Source organism: Drosophila takahashii, chromosome X (assembly GCF_030179915.1).
Source record: "Drosophila takahashii strain IR98-3 E-12201 chromosome X, DtakHiC1v2, whole genome shotgun sequence".
NCBI lineage: Eukaryota > Metazoa > Arthropoda > Insecta > Diptera > Drosophilidae > Drosophila > Drosophila takahashii.
The window spans coordinates 15,610,387-15,630,406 of record NC_091683.1 but is presented as its reverse complement, the minus strand read 5'-3'; the positions used below and the strand labels follow the sequence as shown (position 1 = coordinate 15,630,406).

At 37.9% G+C, this 20,020-nt stretch overlaps 1 protein-coding gene across 2 annotated transcripts in view; it reads right to left on the bottom strand.

Annotated features, from left to right (window-relative positions):
• The window catches only part of RunxA (Runt related A), a 68,651-nt gene that overhangs the window by 36,287 nt on the left and 12,344 nt on the right, over positions 1-20,020 (bottom strand). For both annotated transcript variants that reach the window (XM_070218606.1, XM_044392542.2), the window contains exon 2: positions 11,312-11,727. The gene's annotated coding sequence lies outside the window, so the exon portion shown is untranslated. The remainder of the gene's footprint in view (positions 1-11,311; positions 11,728-20,020) is intronic.

Genomic DNA, 20,020 nt, shown 5'->3' with positions numbered 1-20,020 from the left:
TTTCTGCACATCGCCCAACCACCCACAACGTATCTACTTCCTGGCAATTAATGTGTGCAACATACGCGTTTTAATTTAACGCAACGCAACGCAAACGCGACTTCCCCCAACACCAGTTTTCCATCCCCCATCCACCCGACTTTCCTCCTTCAGTTGGAAAACTTTTGTTGCTTTTTTGCCGTAATTTTAAATGGTTTTCCACGCACACACACATGAGTATGAGGAAAGGCGGAGGAAAAGGCGAGTGCGAGTGTGAGTGGTATAGGTGGGGCGAAAGGACGTCCCGTTTTGAAAACTAAACCAACCAGTTTGGCAAGTTCCAAAAGGATTCACTTTGGGCCAGAAGTTGGCGAGGCAAACCGGGGAGAGAGTCCTCGTGCGTGCGCGAATATGCGTGGCAAGGATTGCACTGGGATGAGAATGGAATGGCGATGGTGATGAGTTGTCCTCCAGCACATGCACAGCACTTAAAACAAAAAAGGTGAGTAAACGCGTCTGAAAATTCAGTACTTTTGAAAGGAACCAAGAAGCGCAAGAGGAAACTCAAAATGCGATATTAACGAAAGTCCACCCGGGGGCGCCAAATGTTTCATTCAAATTACCAATTACGAGTTATTTAAAATTCGTATTTTAAAATGTCCCATATTTGAATAGAAAACCACCAAAATCCGTTTATCTTGATCATTTTGTTCAGTGCTTTGGCACACACATCGCGCGGCGTTCAATAGCGAACTCAACCTGCGATGGTTAATGATGGACCCGGAACCGAGACCAGGTTAGGGGTTATGGGTTCGGGTTTTGGGGGTTACGGGCAAGGAGTTACGGGCAGTTCCGGGTACGGGTGAGGATTCCCCGTCCTGGGGCCGCTTATGCAAATGGCAATGCAGCGCGCGGATTTGCATGAACATTTTGCTAAACAAAAGTAAACCAATGCACACGCAATCCGAGCGAGGAGAGGCGGCCAAACGAGCGGCCATTTTGCATGGAATAAACGGGAGGATCGGTGGACTCCGGACTTTGGATACCGGGACTCATGACTCCGATTTCCCGGACCCGAGGCAGATGCGATATTCAACCCCACCCCCGTTGCCATGTGCGTAATGGGGCGGCGGCGATGAAATTCTGATTAGGCAACAACTCATCAGCATATTTTTTTACCTCAATGAAGGACCATTCATAAAGGTACAGATTGAGTGGCAAAGTACTGCGAAATATGTAAGAACTGCCAGGAAACGATTAATTAAAATGGGAGAAAAATAGGAACTGCCCAGGAAACCTTTTATAAAACCTAAAAATAAAATCTGAAAATCTTTATATTTATATTATAATAATTTTACAATTATTTAAAAGACCTTTTCTACAATTTATCACATCCCTTGAAACTCGAATTAAACCGAAATGAAATGAAAACAAGATTAAACCCTATTTTTTGCAGAAAACATCAACGTTTTAATATTTTGTGAAAGGAAGAACCGAAAATGAGAAGCAAATATCTACTGATGCTGCTCTTCATCTGCTTACCGCAGGACTCTAATCCTAGACACATTTGCATCTCTTAACACCCCCGCCGCCTCCGGCGCTCTTTTGACCCCCATTCCAGTTTTATTTGCCTGGCGGACCTCCCACGCGCGCGCTTCACTTTTGCGGCTTGTTTACATTTTGTGTGCCACGTGCCACGACAGAAGGCAATAAAAACAAAAAGAAAAGAATCACAGCCTGCCTCCAGTGCCTCACCGCTTAACCCCTCAATCCCTTAACCCATTGGCAGCACACACTCGCACACACACGCTGGGGAAAAGAGCCTTGCCCAATTGCAATTTCAGTGGGGAAAACGAAAGGGAACAAAATATTGCACTCAATTTGCAGTCGCAGCAGGGTTGTCACCAAGTAAGAAGAATTGTAATTATAGTTTAAAATAATTTGCAAATCTTTTTTTTTTCAATATTTGAAAATTTATTATTCAAATGATTAATGTATTTTTATAAATTTAATCTTTTTTATAATTGGTACTAAAATAATTATTAATGGATGCATTTACATTTGTTTTTCTAATTAATTTATATATTCTAATAGTATAAATTCTAAAAGTGTTGAAAAAAAATTAATTTTAAAATTAATTTAAGAAATGTCTCTTTTTAAATAAATTAAATCCATAATATAATATTTATCTGTGATATTTGGAATACACTGGAAAAACATGGCAACTCCGAAATAGACATTTTCGCCGAGTCAAAAGCGAAATGTGCTCCGAGTTGAGTTCACTCAGTCGCAGCTCTCACTCGAAGGGGGGCACCCTCACCCCACCTCCCATCCCACCCCTTTTTCCGACCCCCCATCCCCCCTCCGCATTTTCCCTGAGCACTCCTCCATGAATTGCATTGGCAGGCAGCAGGCGGAGCCGTCGCTTTTCTAGTTTATTTCTGTGCTCGGATTTTCCACTTGTTTTGTTTTTCGCCTTTGTTGTTGTTGTTTCCTTTTTGCGATTTTTCCTCGTTTTTCCCCATCATCATGTTTGTGTTTGCTGTTCTTGTTGCGACGAGAAAAATGCGCAGCCATCGGATCCGCTGATTGGAAGAGGACCGACGACGACTCGACTCGACTCGACTCGATGCTTTAATAGTTTCTAGGGTTGCACTCGCTCACTCTTCATTTTTTTTTTATTTTGTGGGGGAAGGTCCCCCATTTCGTCGGGGGGAGCTGCACTCGACCCCCCCTCATCATGCTGCACTTTGCGGCCGTGCGCCACTGGCTGGTTGCATGGCAGATTGTGGGTGACAATTTCGTTTTATTTTTCCACGCTTTCCCTAGCAAAACTCCACTTCTCCGGGTTACTTGAAAATATTGTGGGGATTGTGTAAATATTTCTACCTGCTTTGCATGGTTTTTAATTAGGTACCTTATAATTATAATAATAATTCCTTAATTTTTATTTCATAAATATTTATAATATTTATAAAACACATAATTAATAATTTAAAAAAAAAGTAAAACAATAGAAAAAATGAATGATATAAACCATTATAATTCATATTAACCCAAATGATAATTTTACAAAAAATACATATATATTATTTAAAACAAATAATAGAAAAATTAAACATATAATGGAAAAATATTCATATTAAGCATAAATATAATTTTAAAAGAAAATATGGTTTTTATTTGTTGCACAGTTTCTAACCGAAAAAATAATAAAGACCCATTAGTTTTCAAGGAAAGTGCATTGCTGGTTCTCCAGTTGATTTTCCCGATTTTCCTCCGCCATTTTGGTCTATGCCGAATCCTGCTCCACTAACCTTCTCCCCCGGAAAATTCGCATACATCCAATGCATTCGCATTTTCTAGTTTTTTGCAACCTTTTTTTGGATAGGGAACATGCGCAGAATTTTTTAGCCCCTTTTAAAACAAAATTGCAAAGTGCAAAGAGCATCCCAGCGACCTAGCAGCTCCCCAACATTTTCCACCCATTTTCCGACTGGGTTTTTCCTGCTGGCGAAAAATGCTAAACGAATGCGAGACAAGGTGACGCTGAGGGGGAAAAGAAAATAAATGCAATGCAATGAAAATTTTCTCCCTGTTTGTGTGTGTGTGAGTCTGCTTGGGAAAAATAGAAAAACGAAAGTTTTCGTGATTCCCATTTGCTGTTGGCTGCTGGCTCTAAGTGGCGCCCCCTGGCGGGTGGTTCGGGTTTCGGGTTGGCGGTGCGGCAGTGGTTCGGTTTTCAGCATGGCTGTGGTTGGCTGTCTCGTACCCCCCGGAAAACCCCCTCCCCACCGGAAAATTCCCCTCAAGACATCTCGAAGAGAGGCATGCCGAATACTAAAAAATCAGCAGAGATTATACATATATAGATGATACATATATTTATATAGGGGAAATATAGAAAAACGGGGGCCTTAGGTGTCTGTGACTGTGGTGGGCGTTGGGGCGTTGGAGCGTTGGGGGCGTGGCAGAGTGCCGGGGTACGCCATCACTATTAGTACGGCATTAATTAGTTATGGCAGACGATTTTGAGGTTGCCGCGCTGCTGAAAGCTTTTTACTGTCGGTGGGGGGCAAGGAAAAAAAACAAGAGGAAAATCTAGGCAAAGGAAAAGCGAGGACCATGTATGCCCGCCAAAGTAAGCAAAGGAAATGGAAAACCAAAAGAAAATTTATTCGCAGCGAAAGTTTTGCGCATGCAAATTCTATGAAAAAGTAGGCAAACGTTAACAGATTTTAGATTTAATTAAAATATATTAAAAACCGGTGACATTGAGAAACTCTTTTTAAATAATTATATTTAGCTCAATTAATTTGTTTTAAATTAATCAAGAAATGTAGAAAAAATAAATTAGAAAAAAGCTGGAAAACTACGAATATAATATTTATAATATTTATAATATTTGTTTAATATTTTTAAAATAATTATTAAAAGTGCAAAATGAAATCGCGTTAAAATGTCAAAGTAGCTGTCTAAGAGAATGAAACAATATATTTTTCAGGCAGGAACTGCATACTTTTAGGCACATATTTTAAGATTTAAAAGTGATTTCAAACTTCCATTTCATAAAAATTTTAAAATAGTTACACTAATGTCTTTTTGCTTTACCCTAACCTTTAGTTTTTCGAATTGGCTTCCCACTTCCCCACGAAACATGGGAAATCTACTTTGTGTCTTAGCCCCGACTTCCCTCTAATTTTTCTGTTTTGAAAATATTTTAATTAAATATTTATCTACCCCCCGGTGTTCGCTGTCCTTCTCACACTTGAGTGACTTTCAATTAGTTGCGCCACAACTAAGCAGAATAGCCCCCCCTCTTTCTTAACCCCTTAATTTCTGCACTTTATTTGCTCGTTTATTTATTTAAAAAGCAATAAATTCATGGCAAGTTTTATGCGCAAATATCTGAAAATTAAATGAGCATTTCCGGAGGGTTGGTCAAAAAGATTCCCTTTTTTTGAAAGCTTCGGTTGGAAAGGGGGGTATAAAAGGGTATGGGTATAAGACCCCGGTGGTCAGCAAAGGAGTTCTCAAAAATGAAGGTCCTTCGTCCTTTTTTGGTGGGGGGTTGAAAATGTGGGGCGGGATTTGCCACTGACCGTTCCATTCCGTTTCGTTACGTTTCGTTCATTATCAACACCAAAAACTAAACAAAATTATTCGCCTTTGCCGGAAGTTGGCAATAAATTAGTTGGCATCCCTCCTCCCCTCCCACTTTTTTGCCACCCACATATGTACGCACACTCACTCACACATTTCCCCATGAAAATCGCTCTACAACTTGTCCAGACAAGCCGCCATAAAGCATTCATAAATCCCAAAGTAAACTAGAATGAACCACCTAAAAACACACACACATATTCAGACCGTACAGCGGAGGTAAGTCAAATAGCATTTTATAGTATTTAAAAGACAACCCCCATTTAAGTGTATAAACAACCAGAGAAATATTGTAGAGATTTTAAACCTTGTCAATAAGTAATAAAGTGTGCAAAACCCAACCCACCAATTTTTAAAAAGTTTTTATAAAATCAAAAAACTAATTTTTTAATCTTGGAAAGTCTACAACCTATAAATATTTAAAACATCAATCTTTTGGCTCAAAAAAAATTGAACTATGATGACCGAGTTTTTTTTTGCAAAATAGAAAAAGGTACTAACATTTGTTTATATAATTTTTCTAAATCATTTTTCTTATTTTTTTTTTAAACCCGCTTTTGGTGCTATTAACTTGACTGCAGCTGTACGTGAGCACAGTGAAAAAGAGGCAGACTCTTGTGTAACATGCGGTGGCCTTTATCCATTCATCCGTTCATTCATTTAACCTCCTCCGGTTGACCATACGCCCCCTTAGCCACCCCCCTTCAGTGTCTCACTTTTTGTGTGTGAACCACCGCCCACTTCCACCCAAAAAGAGCACCCCCCACTCCCCCTTCCACCAAACAGAAACCCCCGCCACTGGGGCCACATAGTTTCACTTTTGTTTTCGTTTCAACTCTTCGGGGGCTGCTTTCCATGTGTCTGGACTTCAGGTCCGCAATCAGATTCTTCCCTTTGTTTTTCCGGGGGAGGGGGGAGGGGAAGCGAGTGGGGAAGGTCCTTGGTCCTTTGTCCACTTCGTTAGTTGTATTAGAGAGTTTGCGTATTTGCGGGTCATTTCGGAGATCCCTCGATTGGGGGTTAAATTAAAAGAGAAGCTGTCCCCGGAATGCGTAAAGAAGGAGGTGACTGTGTGACTTAATGAGTTCGAGGATAAAGGGTACTAAAAACCGGTTAATCGCAGCCAATTGCCATTCTAGCAGGGCAGACTAAAAGCATATTTACCACCAGTCAAAAGGGAAGGAAAAATGCTGGAATTTACATTACTTATGGCTATAATTGGTACGATCACTTGAGGACCTCTATGTCTGCTGTTAAGATCGTATTTTCTGTGTAAAAAAACAGTTTCTAAATATTACATAAAAATAATAAATAATATATGCACATACGCCAAAAAGTCAATTCCAATTTTTTGGTTAATTTAACGAAAAATAAATATTAAACCAGTATCATTCTATATTTGACACGATCACGTGGCGCCCTCTATTACTCCCATTTAATTTCGTTTCGCAGCCTATAAGTATGTGTTGAAATTTAAACCAACCGATCATGGAGATGATCCTAACTAGATTTTTCAAATTAGACAATTCTGTAAAACCTAATTAGATTTTTGGAAATATCACATTTAAATTTTTAGTCCAGCAAATGTTTATAAACCCTTATTTTATTGTGAAAAATTGGGATCTTCATTTTCATTTTTTTTATAAGGGGGTACATCATGATTTTTGACGAAATGGCAAAAAAAAAGAAATGTCCAGGTTTAAATGCCAATCAATAGGAAATTTAATAACGATTTCAGAAAGGTATGACAATCCATATTTGGATCAATATTTCCATTGTTACGGTCAAAAAACGAATTATTTTTTTTGTGAAAAAATGGGATCCGTTTTGCAATCCATAGGTCTATAAAACATAGTTTAGAAACATATCTATATCAAGGATCTTTCACAAAGCGTCCTGAAATAATATTTCTAAAATTCTAAAGAGATAAGCCTCAAGTTAGAGCAACAAACACAAAGTGGGTATTATCCTGGGCACGTTCGGCAATCGGAGTTCGACATCGTGTGTGGGTGCAGGATGGAATGGGATATCTGCGCCAGTTGTTGGACCTCGAAAAATGGGGATCATAAAATTCTGGGCACAAAAGGCGTAAGCCGAGGCCAAAGATGCGTTAATTGGCCTCCAAACGCGTGCCATTTCCTGGGTCCCCTCCGAATCCCCGATACGATCCTTATTTTCTGGCTGATCGCAATTGGGTTCGTGATCCCCTGATCGTCCAGCCGGAACTGTAAACAATAAATACCGCGCCGACGGCGAACCTCCACTAATCCAGCAGACTCCTGGCTCGTTAATTGATTTATTATACGCCTGCGCCATCAACACGATATCTTATATGGGATATATGTGTGTGCATCCTTCGAGGATCACGGATCACGGATCACGTGTGCGTTTTTGGCCTGTGCTCCTTTCAATGGCTTTTATTGGTGTTATTAAATTTCATCCGCGATGCCCCTGCGGGGGTTGTTTGCCCAACATTCCGTCAGTTGTTACAAAACTATCCTTATTTTTCTTCTGTACTTTTTTTGCTCCCTCTTTATTTCTTGGAACAGTTCTAAGGAACAATAAAAAGAAGAAGAAAAATTGGGAGACGAAGGACTTTGGGTCCCTAAGCAGGATATGCTCAACACATTTCGGTTATTATTTACCAAGTATATAGTTCGCAAATAAATAGCACAGAATGTTGCATCCGTTCTATTTGTGATACTCTTTTGAAAAGTATTGCAAACATAATTTTTTGAAAAATTTATTAGCAATATTTAACCTTCTATCTATATTTAAAATTAAGAACAAAATATTCGTTAATTAGCCAATAGAAGTATGAGGGAGATGGAGATAAGCAAGCCGAAAAGCGACTGCTGGCTTTGTTATATTGATATTTGCCCACAACTTTTTAATCAATGGTCCGATTTTAAAATGTCCTTCTACATTTCGATAGGTATTAATAAACACAACCAAAAGGCATTTCCATTTTTTCAAAATCTGTATAGATTTAAAGGTAAACTTTCCAAAGAGATGAAATTTTCTTGCTCGAGTTTCTCTGGCCGACATTTTTTATTAATTTCACGTCTGGCCAAACTATTGCATTAATCAGTTGGATAAACTTGCCTCTTGGCTTGAGGCGCGCCTCGGAAAAGCCTCGGGAAAGTGCCGCAGGAAAATGCCAAAGCCCGGGTAAAAGCCACCAACAACAACAACAACAACAATAATAATAACAAAAACAAGAAACACCACGTCAAAGTCGCTGGCAATGACGTTTATAATTTGTCAAAAGTGACAGCGAGCGCGATGCGTCGTCCTTCTCAACCTGTCACTCAACGCCACACATGACTATCCCACGGCCCCGCCCACTTTCGCCCCCTTAAATGAGGCAAATGCCACGCCCCCTTCTCCAAATCTCCAGCCAGCTGTTTATCTTGAGCCAAAAAACTATGCTGGTCTTTTAATCTCGGCAATTTAAAACAAGTTTTTCCATCTGAATTTGACCGACATGTGAGGGGAAGAAAATGGAAAAGCCAGGGGGAAAATGTAGAAGCGTGTGCTGGCTCATTAATTATGTTTGCCTTTGGCGGATGGGTGGCAAAGCAGACAAACTTAAGATTTGGGATCCAATTTGATGGAGCTGCGCCTGCTAAATCCAATTAATGGAAAACTACACACGACATGAGAAATGTAAGGGGCTGCTTTTTAAAGTATTTTACAGGCTTTTGCAAAGGGGAAACGAAAAAACAGTTAAAACAATTTAAATTTTGTATATATCTATGTAAAATAAGAACTTCATAAATAAACAAAAAAACGTACGACAATTTCAATGGTTTTCTCAAATATTTTATTGCTTTTATTGCTATGATTGTACAAATGTTTTATAGTAGTATGACAATCCATATTTGGACCAATATTTCCGTTGTGTCGACCAATAGAAGACTTCCATTTTTAAATACTTTACAATACTTTATAAGATTTTTATATTACAATTTCCGTATTTCCGTTTTTATTTTTAGATTTTTAAGTAAAGCCGTTTTTTTAGAGCAACGTTTGTAAGTTACTTTTATAATTTAAAAATGTCTAAAGTATTAAATTACAAAGATCATTAGAGCTCCCTGCCGGAATTCCATCAATCAGTGGATGTGTTTTTCGTGCCCCTCGGATCACAACATTTAACGATCCGTGGGTCTTAAAAATAACAAATCATTAATTATCCGTTGACGGTCGCCGGTTTTTGATATTCTAGATCCAGAGTTCCGATGCAGGATGGATGCGCCATGTCCTTGGTCAAGTGTCCTTGGAATCTATGGCACATTTTGGTCGGTTGACCGCCGCCGCTGCCGTTTGTTTTTCAAGTGGCCGGAAGCTACACGACATTTGTGTCAGGCCGACCGACCAGACTGCTTGGCGGCCTCAAGTGGGCGACTGTCACTCGAAGGGCAGCAACAACAAACAAGGATTCAAGGATGCAGATATGTTTTCAGCCAAGGATACACGGCGACCACACACGCGGCCATTTCGGATGTCCTTCGAGGATCCTTTGAAGTCGCCCACAAGACGGGAAAATAGGAAAATCCCCGCCAATTTGCATATGTTTCCTGTGGCAGGATATAGGCATTGGATACGGATTAGTTTGGATTTTTAAATATCTCTTTTAAATAAAAAACAAAAGCACAAACACTCGAAATTCCACTAAATAAATTAAACATAAAAAGGCAAGTAAATAAATTAAATTATTTGCTATAAAAATGCTGGTAAATAAAATATAGAAATAAATAACCCTGTTAAGTTTTAATTTAAAATCAATTGTTTTAATCAAAGCTTACACAAAATCAACAACAAGTGAAAATCCCAGTAAGTTTCAATTTAAAAAGCCAAGAACCAGGCAAAAATCCACCCAAGCTCCCCGAAAAAGTAGCGCCAAGTCTTTGGGGGTAGAACTTTTTAACGCCCCCAGGCGCAACCCTTTCGCTTTTTAAGCCAAAGCGATGGCGCCAAAGCTTTCGCCATTTTAAATAAAAATGCGCAGCTTGCGCAGTCCGGCGCTAGATGGCGCACCTCGAAGTTTTCCGGCCACGTAAAAGGTAAATTCGCTTAAATTAAATAAAAAGGGGCCAAATACCCCCTAAAACAAAATCGTAGTAACAACAAAAGCTTTGTTATAAAACACATATTTAATTTAATTTAATTTATTTATAAACTAATAGTTTCCATTTTTTTTATGAAATTCTTCTTGATTTTATTTTACAGGTTTTTACCAACCACCTTATATATATTTAATATTTAAATTTTAACATTTAAAGTTAATAAAAAATAATCATTTTCTAATCAAGCTTAAATTCAAAAGGGAAGTTGGAATCCCACCTAAAACAAGAGGCCACCGCAAAAGTATATGTCGAAATGTGCCCCCGAAACAGCTCCACAAAACGACACCCTTTTTTGCCCACCCACTGAAAAGCCCCCCATTTTCTGCCATGATTTTGTGCGTGCAATTTTTGATTGCAACGGCCTGCAGACTTTGACTGAAGTTCCGTGGGGGGAGGGGACTTAAACTACTCCGGCGCTTGTCTGGGGGAAAACCATATCAGGGGGGTTTTATAAGGGGAAAAGGGGGCTGAGGGGCTTGGGGAAAACCGGGGGATAGGCTCACTGAACCGGAAATTGGAGGTGTGCGGCAAAACACGACGTGACGTGACATTTCCTCTTCGTCAAAATGTCAAAATGCAGGCCCAACGGCAGCCGAGCGGCGACATGAATGCAAACAAAGGGCCAACTGCAACTACACGGCCTTTCACCATATACACCATGCCATACCATATTAATGAGCATTTTAATGGTCAAATCTCTGTGCTGGACTAGCGACGAGTGGGCCAGGACTTAAACGACACGTTTTCGAGGACTTTAAGCGATTGGGGGATGACCCAAAGGAATGAGAAAATGGCAAGAAATATATGGGAAATTATTATGGAAATGTAAGAATTAGAACATTATAAATATTAATAGAGAAAAGACAGTTTTAAAATTATAATTATTATTATTTAGCTTACAAAAAATGTAAAAGCAAACTTAAGATCCCTTACAGTGCAGTTTTGGGGTCACTTTTTTGCAAGTCATCATAAACTGAGAAGTAGTTACTGTAGTAATTACCTTTCCAAATTTTAAACTATATATAGATTTCTTCACTCACCTCGTTTACGATCCACTCATTTATGGTCTCTCGAAATTACATTTTATTTTTGGGGTCACCATAAGTGAAGTTTCCGCACTTATGGCCACCTCAAACACACCCATTTTCGGGGGCCTGGTCACACTAAGCAGTTCATTTCGGTTGAACGCGCTTTCGGTTGAGAGAATCCGCATCGGATTTTTGGATCTGGTTGGTTGGCTAAACTTCGGAGTCTTGCGAGGAGGCCCAAGATGGCCAGCGAATTTCGGTTCCAAGTGAGTGGCCAGCTGGTTTGGTCAACCGCAACGAAGCAACAACAAATTGATTAGACCCCAGTCACGGTTGTTATTCTTTTTTCTCTTTTTTTTGTTGTATTATTGTTTTTAATGTTTATGGGCTGCACATTTAGCCGGTTGACGCCTGGCACGACCAGAAAACTGAAAAGAAACAACAGCAAGAAAATGAAATAAAATAAGGCGAAACCCTTTGACAACATAATTACATAATTAGCTACCAAAGGAGAGTTTTTTGGAGGGTGCCACTACTACACCTACACCTTCTGGCCCTTCCCGCCGTTTTTATATTTTATTTTGTAGTTTATTTTTTGGGCACTGAAAAAAATTGTATTCTCCCCTTAGACTTCAGTCCCCTATTAAATACTATAATTACATTATTATCACCCTAAAAATAAATGAATAGCCTTTAAAACAAAAAAGAAAATTTGACAAATAAAAAAATAAATTTAATTTTGATCTTTAGATGTAAATTAAGGTTAACGTAAGATTTACTTAAACTTTAAGTAAATATTAAAAATTATACAAAATACCAATTTACCCAAAAATTTTATACACAAAGAAAAAATACAAAGAAGTGTCTTCCTATCACCCTTTTTCGTTCAGTGCAGTGATCCCAGTCAGCTGTGAGAGACCAATGATCGCAGGATGATTGAATGTCGGTGTTGATGACTCCAAAAAGGAGCCAAGTAAAAGATCGAGACGGCGGATGGATGGAGATATGGAGGGAGGAGGATCATCTGTCAAGCGCATTTGGCTAAAATGCATTTAACCAAACAGAAGCAGCGAGTCCTTGCCCAAAGGACAATGCCCCTGAGGAGGAACAGGAGCCAAATCGGAGCCGAAGGATCAATGGGAGGACACTTGGGCTAAGCGGCTTAACCCACGACATTCCCATCTTTTCGACTCGGAAGTGCCTAATGCATCATCTTGCATATACGCACAAGGACCAAGGACCCAGGACCTACAGAAAAAAAGGACAATGCAGCTAACCGTGCGCAAACGGCTCAGCTGCGATAACGGCGGCAAAAAGGACATGGGAAAATTCATAATCCCACCAACCTGTGGCAATGTCCCCGACATCAAGTTGTACACACAGTAAAAACAGTAAAAATCAAGGGGAAAAGCAAACAAACAAGTCGCAGGATTGATTACTCAGCCGATTAAGAGCCGATTACCAGTGACATTTCGTTCCCATGAATGAAGCGAATGAAAATGTAAGGGATCTTCCTTAGGGCGGCGAAAGATCTGAGACGAGTGGGTGTGTTGGTCCGCCGATCACCGGGCCATATCCTTAAGCTGGCCACAAGCACGAAAATAATCGAGAAAACAAAACCCCCCGGGCTGAGTTCGGTGTCTTTAAAGGGTTAAGGTTTTAAAATAGGGAGAGGAAATTATAGCTATAAATTTTGTTTAAAAATATTATTTATATTGTAAACCAAGTTAAGAAATAAACTTAAATATAAATTGTAAGAACAATAAGTGCATTAAATATATTTAAAAAAATTAAATACAAATTAAATTTGATTTAAACTTCTATAAATGAAATATTAAAAGAGTTATTTGCATTATGAGTTATATTTTAGTAAGGCGATAACAGCAAAAAAAGATTAATATTGATAATTTAAAGACTGTACTTTTAATTGCCAATTGCACCAATTTATTTAAATACCCTGATTTTTTAGGTAAGGCAATAAATGGTTTTAATAAACATTTCTATCAGCATTCTCAAGATATTTTAACGACTGCTATTTTTTATTGCCATATATAAGAAACATTAAATAATCATATTAAACATTTTTCGTTAAGACCTAAAACTCGGATGAAAAACTGTTGTAATAAATTTTAATTAAATTTAATTAACACCGAACCGCAACTGTTCCTCAAAGTTCTTTCGTGCCCAAACTTTTCGCCTTGTTCTTTTCATGATAATTTACGACTTTCGTCTTAAGGGGTTAGACAACCTTTTGCCATCCGTAAATTGTGATGAAAATCGCTGAAACGCCATTTAACCGCGACGGCCAGGCCATTTCCCGCCGTTTTCCACAAGGACTTTTCCCAGCCCCCTTAACATTTCGGCGTTTTATGGCCGCCGCTTGACAAAAGCGGCCCAGAAGCCAAATTGAAAGAAAAGTTTTAATTATTTTTAATTTTCATGATTAGTACTTTGCGTTTACACCGCCGCCTTCGTCGCCTCCCCCAATCCGAGATGCGATTTTCACTTTGGCGCGCTTGTTAATTAAGCCCAACAATAGTGGGCGGCCTTTCGGGGTGATAATGATAATTTTCTCACTTTCTCCAGGGGGTTGCTAAGTGGGCGGCGTGGTGGCAGGGGGCGTGGCAGGGGAAAATTGGTGGAGCTGCGGCATCTTCTGCTTTTGACACAAGTTAATGAGTTTCGCGCTTTTGCGCCTGCCAAATGCCACCAGCGGGTGTACTTAAAACTCAAACCAATGCACTTAAAGAAAATTATATAAATATCCTAGATTCATTAAATAATGAAATAAATTACGTATAAGCATTAAATGTTGTAAATTCAATATAATATATAAACTTTTTAATGAAAAATAGGCCTGTACTTTATAAAATAAATTATAATTGATACAAAAAAAAAATGTGTAAATATCTAACACAATTTCTTATATTAATTCAAATAAAATATAATTTTAAAAAGTTTACCGCCTACCCAAAATCCCCTTTAAATTTTTCTAAAATTAAAAAATATATTTTATTGAGTGCGTATATTTTATATTTATAATTGTCCCCAAGGATAATAATCCAAGTTTTTCTCTCAGTGCCACTTCTCTTTTGCTGTGTATCCATCTATCTCTGTCTTTGTGCGGCTACCCCCAAAAAAGACGTTTTGGCTTTTTGGCAATTTTTTAATTGTTTCTTTATGCAAAGTGACAACCTGGGAGACAACAGCAAAGCCCGGGGAAAACTTCAGGGGGGTTGGAAAAGCACTGTGGGGAAAAGGGGGGTGGAGGCTCATTAATACCACTTGCTGTATATACCTGGTAAGCCGAATACTATCCTCCTCATAAATCAGCAAATACTTAAAGCCTTTTTCGGATAACCAGATGACTGGCCATTTCTCAATGACAAAAGGTGATTGGATGGAGGGATTTTCGATGGGCTCAAGACAAAAATAGAGAGAGGAAAACGGAAAAAGTTGAACAGGGAAAATGGAAATGCCGGGGCAAACTAATTGAGATGACAAATTGATTAAAAGGCAATGATTTCTGACAAAAATCAAAATTAAAGTGAATAACATTAAAGCTTGTAGAGGAATAAAACACTTTAGAAAAATATTAAACATGATAATGGTGTTCTAAAAAATAATAAATAAATCACAAAATATTCAGTCAAATAATTATATTTTAACAAAAATATCTCTCGTTTTTAATATACAATTTTAAAAAAATATTTTTACAAATGTTTCGCTTTTAATATGCACATAAAAATCTTTCGCTGTTAACATTCAATTCCAAATATATTATAAAAATCTTTCACTTTAAATGTAACATTTTAAAATATATAATAAAACGCAGCATGATTTATTTGATTCAATAGTTTGACTTTTTTTATTGACTGCATTCCGACAAAAAACCCAAAACATTTTGAGTTCCTTTCAAACAACTCCATTCACATTAGCCTAGTTTAGCGTCCTGTCATCGGCAAATTCCTAATAATTGCCGTAAATCTAATGTCGATTGTCCCGACGACAATTTGTTGGCCCGACACCAGCCTAAAAAACAAAAAAATGCACCGAATAAATGAAATAAAATTGAATCGAGGAAAGTTCTGAGGGCGTTGCCGCCGCCGCCTAAACACAAAGGAAACACAAAACCAAAGTCCTGAAAGAAAATGAAAATAAATTAGTTAGATGCCTCTCTCGATCTAACCGAGTAACGAACGAGAAAAAAAGGTGTGATTCCGGGGAAATTGAGATGGACAATAGCGGAGGGGCAGAAAAATTGTAACAAGTCAATTTTCCAGTGCCGCAAAGCGAGATGAAAAGGCCAAGAGGAAAACTGACCGGCCAGACAATGCGTCTGCTTGTTGTTTTTTCTCTCTTTTTTTGGCCAGGTCAAAAGCAGGCAGCCGAGTCAGCAGGCGATAATAATGTCCGGCCGATATTGGGACATGTTTTTGGAAAAATGTTTACAAAACACACTGCCGCCTCCTCGGTCATCCTCCTTCAATTTAAACCAAATCAAAACGCATTGTCTTCGATTTGGCCAAAGGTTTTCTTCTCTTTTTTTTTTGATGGGGCGTGGGAAATGGCTTGCAAAAATCTAGGAACTACTAAAAAAATAGTGGGGGAATAAATTAAAAAAAAATTAGGGCTCTAAATAAAAAAATAAATATATAAAACCATTTATATTAAATTTGTTATATATATATATTTATATAAATATTATTTACAAAATCATAAAGACATAAAATGGTTTGCGAAAGTCTAGAAACTATTTTCTTATTATTGCTATATTATTGTCCTTTTTCTTGAGTCTTCAAATATTTTTTTTAAAAGAAAGTACATGAAAAACAAATAATTATAAAATACAACATTTTAATTCTTCTTTAAAATATTTATAAATATATATTCTCATCTTTCCAACAAACCAAAGTAAAAATCCAAACTGCTAATTTTCCATATTAATTATATAAATATTATTTCCAAAGAAAAAATTCTGTGGCTCGCCACAAGTCATAAATCTCAGCGAAAGCAGGCGAATAAATGCGGCACTATATCTAAATATTAAAAACCCGTTTTTCACCTATATTTTTAGCGTATGTGAATGTGCGTAAATAAATGGCAGACTGAATCGCTGAACGCATAAATCTTGAGCAAATAATTTCCACCAACCGCCGGCGGCATCGCCGAAAATGACAAAGTTTATTTGGTGGTTTTTTTATGTGTGGTGACCGAGGGATTTACTCTATATATTTTATATTTTATATGTATATATTTGTATTTTTTGTGGTGTTTAAGAATTTTTTCATGTTTTTGCGGATCCACGCAGATGGGCGGTTTTGTATGGTCGTGCCAAAAGTTTGCGTATATATTTATGTTTTTATATGCATCACTCGGCCATTGTATTTCATCAATTTAAATGAATAATGTAGAATTTTTTGGCAAGAACCTCGGTAAAGGTGTTGTAGTTTTAAATATGCCCCAAAATAACACATCACTATACAAATATTTTAATAATATAAAATAAATGCATTATAAACTATACAAATATTTTAAAATGTTAATAACTTTTTTCTAAATATAAAAAGTAATTAATATGGATATTACTATACCGATCCCACCTCCTAATCATTTTCCACCAGGGAATCGAAATGAATATGAAACCAGAAAACCATTTTGGCCAAGGAATGCAACCCGCAGATTGCCACCCCAACTCCCTTTATTTTATTTTTTTTTCGATGTTTTCTCCGCCATTTTGAACGCCCCGCCCCCTGAGTTTGTATGCTATGATATTCTCACCCCGAAACAACAACAAAAAAAAAGAAACATAAAATAGGAAACAAGAAAAGTGAGCGCTACGCTTCGGTTGCATTTAGTTTTCAAGTGCTCCCCCCTCCGAAAAGCAGAAAAATAAAATCCCCACCCCTGCGCCTCTTGTAACAAGCATAAACCACCGCTGTGTATGTGTGTGTGTGCGCGTTTTTGGTTGGTGACCCAAAATGCCGCAGATGATGATCATCATCATCATTGCAATATCACGAGCCCTCTATATACAGCTGGCTATAGAAATATATACGCTGGATTTGGATTTTTCGGTGGTGAGTCGAGTGCCGCGTGTCACTCACTCCCCGGATTCTCCGATAGCCCGATTCTCTGATTCCCTGATTCCCCGGCGATAGTTTCCCGACGATAATAATAGGCAGGAAGGCTGAGCAGAACAGAAAAAAAAAGAGAACGTATGCGAGGCATACGAAAACCCACTAGAGAAGTATCCATAAATAATGAGCAGGGAGTTGAAAGTTTAGCCGTAGATCAGCGACCCATAAGATACACTAACCGGTTTCAAAATCCTTCTTATTAAGTCACAGGAAAATTTGTTGGCGTCTTCAGTAACCTTTTTTTTAATCACGTTTATAAAATAAAAAAAATAACAAAATTTTAAATTGAATTATTTAAAAAATAACTGTTATTTTACATTCTTGAAATTGTTTAAACTAGTAGAATTTCAAGAATATGCATTTATATCTGCATAAAAAATATATTGTTGGTCGTTCATATCCATTTTAATATTATAAAATATTTGTGCCATTTTTGGGAAGCTTATCAGTTATAAAATATTTAAAAATATTTTGTTATTTTTATTTAAAACTTTAGGTCTATCCTTTAATGTAACTTTTATGAGTGAATTTCTTGTGTTTTTATTGTTTTAAAAATTTGTGTTGTAATTGTTTTTAATGTGAATTTTTTGTATTGTATTTTTTTTTTTTAAATTCCTTTAATTACCCTAGAAAAGGGTATAAAATCAGCGACCTTTGACTGGTTTTTTTCACCCCCTCCCCCTGGATTTTCACCACCTCCGCCCACCAGGAAAATGCCTTGGTCTGAAGTGCTTGGGCGTGCGTGGCCTTCGCTTTTCCCCTTCTATTTTCCTCACTTTCCCGCTTTTTGTCTCACTTCAGCTGCCCAGCCTCCCTCCTCCCACACCCCCTCCCCCACCCACCGAAAGTGAAAACCCCTGTTGAAAAATCGAATAAAACCTAGAGAGAGAGGTAAAAAGGGCGCGTTTACAAATATTTGTCGTTGCATCCGTTGCAATCGCACATACGAACGAAAAAAAAAACGAAAAGCGAAAAGGACATTAATTTTATTTTATAGGAATCTTTTTTCGTAGCTGTCGCCGTGTCGAGGACAACATAATTCTTAGTAGCATTTGTGACAAAAGGATAACATTGCATTTGTTTGCCCGGCCAGAAGCTGTCACATCGCCAAAGGATCGCATTTTCATTTTCCATTTCATTCAGCGTTTTTCATTGATCCTGGCTGCTGGTTGCTAACTGCTGGCCGAAGGACAATGGATGCGTTCGCCTGGAAGGGAGGGAAAAATGCGTCCCTTTTCAATTTTCCATTTCTACTTCTAGTTTTTCCACACACAGTTTTCCAACACGATCAGCCCCCTTTTGTGGGCCCGGCAGTTTTCCACAGACAATGCGGAGACTTTGACATCGCTGATGTCTTCGTCTCAATGTCCTTTTACGAAAAACCTTCCGATGTCCTTTTGTCGCCAAAACGGCAAAGTCAATAGATTTTCCACGGTTGCAGCTTCTTTATTTGTTTATTTATTTACGACGTCATTGCCTTAGGCTGATGTTTCAATTTACGTTGGATTTACAGGGGTGAATACATATCACGACTCGGATCGCATCGTATCGGATCGAATCGGATTGGATCACTCAACTGGGTCGTTAAAAGACTTGTCAATATTTTCATTTGGCCAAATTGATGAATGCCAGTTGGTTTACTTGGCGCGGGCGAAATTAGCCCAGTTTTCCATGGAAAACTCGCTCATAACTCACGTTCCACTTGAGTTGGAAAAATGTCCAAATAATCAAAAATACAATAGACCAATTGAATGACGTTCTTAAAAAATGTAGTGTTGATAATGTAGCCAAGAAGAATTTAGAATTTTTACAAACTTAATAACAAAGCTTTTTGCAAACATTAATTGATGTAAACTATATTTGTTGATAATGCAGAAAGTGTAAAATAACATATTTAATTATTATGCTATATTTTTTAAGTTGAAAACCATGTTAAAACCAATTATAATCTTAACATTAAAAAATCTATTTAAATACCAAGAAAATGTAAACAAGATTAATTTATTTTTACTCGTTTTCCGTGTTTGTTGTCTGATCATGTCATCAATGTCTACATTGTTTTTTTTACGTATATTCATATAAATCCAGCGAAATCCCAAATTGAAATCCCCGCTGGCGAAAAGTAAAGCCACCCAAAAGCGAGCTTAGTAGCTACTTACAAGTATCCAAATAAACAAGCAGCCGCAACCACCGAATCAATTGTTTCGAGACCCCCAAACCCAAAAATCCAGATATATTTTTTATTCAGGGGGGAAACCCCCTGAAATTTTTGGGGGCTATAAATCTAAGCGTCAAACGGCTGAGCGACGGAATAATCAGAAATCAATACAATCTGCGTAATATGTTTTATGCGCCCTTTCGGCTTTGGCTTCTTTGCCATTTTTCCAAGCAATTGAGTTTGATGATGCCGCAGCCCCACCAAAAAAAACTCTCAACTCCCAGCTGATTAAGCCACACACAGAAAAAAATTCCACATGAAAAGAAAACAGTCAAATTTGTACCAAATATCAAAATCTGGATTTTCCACCGAAACAAAGAAGGTATTTTGGTCATAAAAGTTGAAATAATGATATAAATATGG